Source organism: Leptidea sinapis, chromosome 13 (genome assembly GCF_905404315.1).
Source record: "Leptidea sinapis chromosome 13, ilLepSina1.1, whole genome shotgun sequence".
Lineage (NCBI taxonomy): Eukaryota > Metazoa > Arthropoda > Insecta > Lepidoptera > Pieridae > Leptidea > Leptidea sinapis.
In genome coordinates, this window is record NC_066277.1 from 5,805,028 (window position 1) to 5,811,200 (window position 6,173).

Consider the following 6,173-nt stretch of genomic DNA (forward strand, 5'->3'; position numbering starts at 1 on the left):
CTGATTTCTATAAGGGCTACTTCCAGATTTTTGGTGGAGAGTAAGCAGTTTTTTCTCATGCATTTGACATGTGTAAAGTAATAAAACTGCTTCACTTTTTTTAGATTTCTTCAAAATAACACGTGGATTTTTGGTTATTGAAAAATTCCTTACATTCCCACAGTCGCCGCATATTAACCTGACCGAGATAGATTACGGCCTCTCCGAACTCGCCTATAATGATTAGGTGCTCAACACAAAAAATTTAAGATTTTGGCGGCCGCAAACTAACAGTATTGCTCTCGTCACTTTAATTGTATTAAGTATAAGACGAAAGACTAAATAAATGTAAAAACGTATCAACTAAGCACTATAGACATTTCAAAAACAAAACAACAAAATAATGACCCGCAAAAGTAGAAAAGTAAGGAAAATATTCACCAGCCTGACGCAACTCCCTAATAAACTTGAAAATGTATGACATTGTACTAAAAATAATCGCGGCAAACGCTGTCTCGCTCTGACATATATTTGACTCTTTTGTTTGTTTTGGTTTGAATGTCATGTGACATGTCATTCAATCAAAATAAAAGTGACTGTTAATAATTTTTGTTACGAATTGTTAGTTTTCTTTTACTCGTATTATTCGTGTATTATTCAGGGTAATTTGCTGAATTATTTATAGAATAATTGCGTAAGACATTTCTAAGCTGTACAATGTAATAAAAAAATATATACTTCAAAGGTAGTTTGGTTAGGTTCTGCTGATGAGATCCATGACAAAGTAATGGAACTCTTCAATTCTTAGGAGGAAATTAACTAAGCCTAATCTTTTTATGCTATCCGGATATTTGAGTCACCTACCGTAACGTCGTTATGGTGAAGTTATTGTCGTAGTAAAATATTGATCAACGGTGCGATCTGTGGCAGAACTGTCTGTAAAAAAATTGCAATGCGCTTTTTTGTTGTAAATTGTTAATTCGCTTCGTTCATTGCAAAAATTTGTAGATCTACAGAAATTTAGACAAATAATTATTAATTAGTGTAGGTACGTACTTCAGATTCATTAATAATCTAAAAAAAAATTAAGTAAAATTTAGTAACGATTATTGTTATTTTTGGATACGGTGTCCAGTTAGTTTTGTAACTACATGCATAGGTGAGATGTGCTTGAGTTGCACATACGACATGAGGAGGCGGCGGGAGGACACTGATTCAAAAATAACAATAATCGTTACTAGAATTAGATTTATTAATTAGGTTGTATAAAAATACGCAATCATTGTTATACTTTTTAAAGCATATTATATCTATTGTTTTGAAATAGTGTTTTTTTTTTTCTTATTTTTTTTTAAAGACCTCGTGAACTAGCAATATTGTATTTTGTGTTTTGTGAACGGCTTACAAGAACGTGAACACTTACATATTAGTGCTATTTATACGTTATCACGGAAGTATCTTTACCTAGTTTATTTATTTATTGGTTCTCATACAACATACTTGTATTAATAATTACAAAATAACGGTAGTATAAGTAAATCATTATTAACATATACGTCAATTAAATGGAAACACTTATGATGGTAACACGTGATATTTAACTTAAATAAATGTAGAGTTATATAAAACAATAAATAATTTTATGTTACTATCACGACTTAGGCAAATGCATGTAACTTGTTAACTAAAATAAAATAAACATAAATTTTAAAACACACAAACTAAAATTATATCCTACATATTATAATTAGTATAACATACAATAAAGCAAAACTGATACAAATTTCAAAAAACATAAATATGAAGCACGTAAAGATAAGCTAAGGCTCTAACAGGCGCAGAGTGTCTAAAACTAGGCGTCGAAAACTACACAGACTATTAGAAAAAATATCTATACAGTTATTGATATTTGCTAAGTCATTATATGAACGAGATAATCTATTAACTGGTGCATTATGTGATGTCCACAAGCGAGAAGTTGGAACAAAGAAAGTCCTTACATTTCTACACGAGATAATGAAAGAGAATTGGCGCCAGTTGGTAGGAAGAGAGAGATGTGAAGAAATTTACAACCCAAATAAGCATATTTATATTTCATCACTAAAGGATTTAACCACATTTAAAATTTGATAATAGCTGTCATACAAATATATGTTGATGTGCTTACACTCCTCCTCCTCGCGTCGTTTTCCTCATTACTGAGAGTCGTGACTCCCCCGCTGCATCAGTTTCTCCCGTACGATTTCCCTCCATCTGCTGCGATCCTTAGCCTTATGAAGGGCATCATGAAAGTTGAGGTTCAGAGAAGATCAACAAGGAGATGACCTTGCCTGTTTTTAAGTAAATAAAAATAATATATTTGAGTATTAGTTCCTCCCATTAAAGATTACCTTATCCTATTTCTTTTATGGAATAGGAGGACAAACGAGCGTACGGGTCACCTGGTGTAAAGTGATCACCGCCGCCCACATTCTCTTGCAAGACCAGAGGAATCACAAGAGCGTTGCTGGCCTTTAAAGAAGATACCCATGTCGTATCGTTCCGGAAACACCGCACAAGGAAGCTCATTCGACAGCTTTGTAGTACGTGGAAGAAAGCTCCTTGAAAACCGCACTATGGAGGACCGTCACACATCCAGATGGTGGGGATGATATCCTAATTTGTGGCGTGTCGTGCGAAGGTGGAATTCGGCGGCAGGAATCAGGTTGAACAGCTCTTCGGAACACTCCCCGTGATAAATGCGGTAGAAGACACACAATGAAGCGACGTCTCTACTTAACGCCAAGTGATCCATCCGTTCACAGAGCACTGGGTCCCCGACAATTCGAGCTGCTCTGCTTGCACGCGGTCAAATGATACTGGGGTGCGCCAGACCAGAGATGACAGCAATACTCCATGTGTGGCCGGACCTGCGCTTTGTAGAGCGCTAGAATATGGGCCGGCTTGAAGTATTGCCGTGCTCTATTGATGACGCCCAGCTTCTTCGAAGCCAATTTGCCAATTTTTTAGTGGTTAACGCGCTAACTTGAGTCTTCTGGGGGTTAAATTGGACAAGGTTCAATTTACCCCATTCCGCGACCTTCTTGAGAGAGGATTCGATAGAAGACACAAGTTTCTGCTGGCACTGGTCGATGTTTTCCCGAGAAAGACCTGCATGGCCCGTGTATACGGCATCACCAGTGCTGTCGTCTGGGAGAAGTCGTGAAATTAATATCGATGTAATCGCTATATATGTTTACCATCTTGCACAGCCTAGGAATAGGAGAGTTCGCTCCAAACATACATCTTCAAACCGGTGGAACTAGCGGAGTAATTTGCTTTCGGGGATATCTACTAGGGACACGAAAATTAATTTTATTCAGAAGTTGAGGACAGTCAATCTTGTCATTTAAAAGTTTTAATACAAAGATAAGATTCGAAGTTCGAATAAATTAAATGCCAAATAAATCTTTTTTGAATTCGCTCTATTCTTAACATGTGTGTCGCATAGTGAGGTCTCCAAACTACCGATCCATATTCCAATATGCTCCGTACCAATGAGTTGTAAAGTGAAATTTTTAAAAAGTTGTCACGAAATACCTTTATGTTTCTAATTAAAAATCCTAACATTTTAGATGCCCGAGAGGTAACATACTCTATATGGGGAACGAAAGTTAACTTAGCATCAAAAACAATGCCTACATCTTTAACTTGATTTAACTTATGAATAGAAGTCCCATTAATGCTATAATTGTACGCTACGTTACTTCTTTTCCGTGAAAAAGTAATAAAGTGGCACTTATCTGAGTTTAATACCATACCATTATAATGGCACCATGAAGTAATGCTCTCGAGATCTGATTGAAGTCTGGTACAGTCTTCGATTGAATTAATTTCTTTTAATATTTTCAAGTCATCGGCATAGAGATAAGGTTTTGATGATTTTATGGAATTGACGATATCGTTAATAAAAAAATTGAAAAGTAGGGGCCCTAAATGAGAGCCCTGCGGTACACCAGATGTAATAAATTGAGGAGAGGAATTGAAGCCATTCACCACTACAAAAAAGTAGCGACTAGACAAATATGATCTAAACCATTCCAAAAATATGTTTCTGTGCATCCAGTAATTCGGTTATAGTTTCACAAAAATCTACAAGATTGGTTGTTGTTGATCTTGAAGGTACAAAGCCATGTTGAACTTCATGTAAAAACAATTTGAAGTGATTTTGTAGAAAAGGACAAATTAAGGATTCTAAATTTTGGCAAATGTGGACAAAATGGAGATTGGTCTATAGTTTTTAATTAATTCCTGAGGGCCTGACTTATGTATGGGAACCACGGACTTTAACGGAAAGCATCCCGTACTGAGAGATTTATTGTATATAAATGAGAGGGGTACTGCGAACTGCTCAGCACATTCAACCACAAAAGTTGAAGGAATTCCATCTGGCCCAGCTCCTTTATTTCTATCCAGTGATTGCAGTTTTTTTTAAATCATATTATCGTCAATCTGTGGCGGCATCAATAACGGACTATTATTCCTGACATTATAGAAATAATCAGAGTTTAGACAGTTATTGTAAGGTTGTCCACTGTTATTTGTATAAATAGAGCCAAAATATGAAGAAAAAAGCTCACAGATTTGGGGGCCATCTGAAGTTATCTCCTCACCATCAGTCATAAGAGCCGGATACGCACGTTTCGATTTAATGTAACTCCAAAAAAACTTAGGGTTATGCCTAAATTCTTTTTGTAAATTGACTAATTATCGGTTATAGCAAACAGAAGCCAGACGATATAATCTCGGGGGTTTCTGTAATGTTTGAAACGCAATCTTAACTTATTTTTTTCTTTTAAACAATTAATTAATGAACGGTCATACCAAGAAGGATATTTATGATTACATTTATTTTTTAAAGGAACCGTTTCACGTATTATTTGTTGAATATTGGCGTAAAATAAATTAACCATATCATTAACGTTGTCATGTTTACTCATCATATCTTTCCAGTCAATCTGTGCTAATTTTGAGCGTATAATATCATATTCTGCCCTTCGAAAATTGAGTTGCGGGTTATTTTCATTAAAATGTAATTTATTTTCACGCATAAATAGTATATCAATTTCCAGAGGAGGATGCAATACATCAATAGTGCTTAAGGCATCGTGTGATTGCCTGACTATGCAAGTTGGCAAATTAGTTAAGACCAAAACAAGAATTTTCCCAGAATGGTTAAAAATATAATTATTTTGTTTTAAATTATTAGTATGAATAAAATCAATTAAGGAGCGACCTGTTTCAGGAATCATATAATCACTGGGAGCGTCATTCAGTAAATGCCAATTAATGCTGCTCAAATTAAAATCTCCAAGTATACAATTCTCACAAGTTTGATTACATTCTAATATAGAGCTGCATTTATCCAAAAAACCGTTCAGCCTAGAACGATTAACTGGTGGAGTCATGTAAATTACACAAAAGGCTATCTGACGAGTAATTTTAAACTTAGAAAAAGGTAAATCAACAAGAACCCAAAGATCTTCTAAGTCTGTTTCCCAACTACATATTCTACGTGAACTAAATTTTCTCGACACAGCGATAAGTACGCCACCACCGTCACTTTTGAAACTGAATTTGGAATCGTGTCTGTCTCTACTATAAACTATGTATCTCGGGTCGAAAAGCTCGCTACTCACCACACTACTATTTAACCAGGTCTCAGTTAGAACCACTATATCATAATTATTACATAACACTTGGCGATAAAAATTATGTGTTTTAGTTTTTAAGCCTCTTGAGTTCTGATAGTATACATTTAAACTATCGAATTTTAAATTTATTTATCACTAAAAATAATCTAATAATTAACACCTAAATAAGATTGTCCAGCGTATTTTTATTTTTGATCAGAATATATTGGGAACCCTCATTTTTCCTTATAAAAATTTTGCCATTGCGAATCCATGTGAATTTATATCCTTTCTCCTTTGCTTTAATTCTTGCCGCAGCATGTAAGGATTTGTTAGTAGGTGACAAGTGCTTATTTACAAAGATTGGTGTTATATTATTACTCGGCAGACCCACATGAGCACTGTTCAACTTGTTTTGAGGGTTATCTTTGTTAAACTAAGAATTTATTAGAATATATATATATATATATGATATTATCTGTCTCATGTTGGCCACGCCAAACCGATGTCTAGTTACTATAC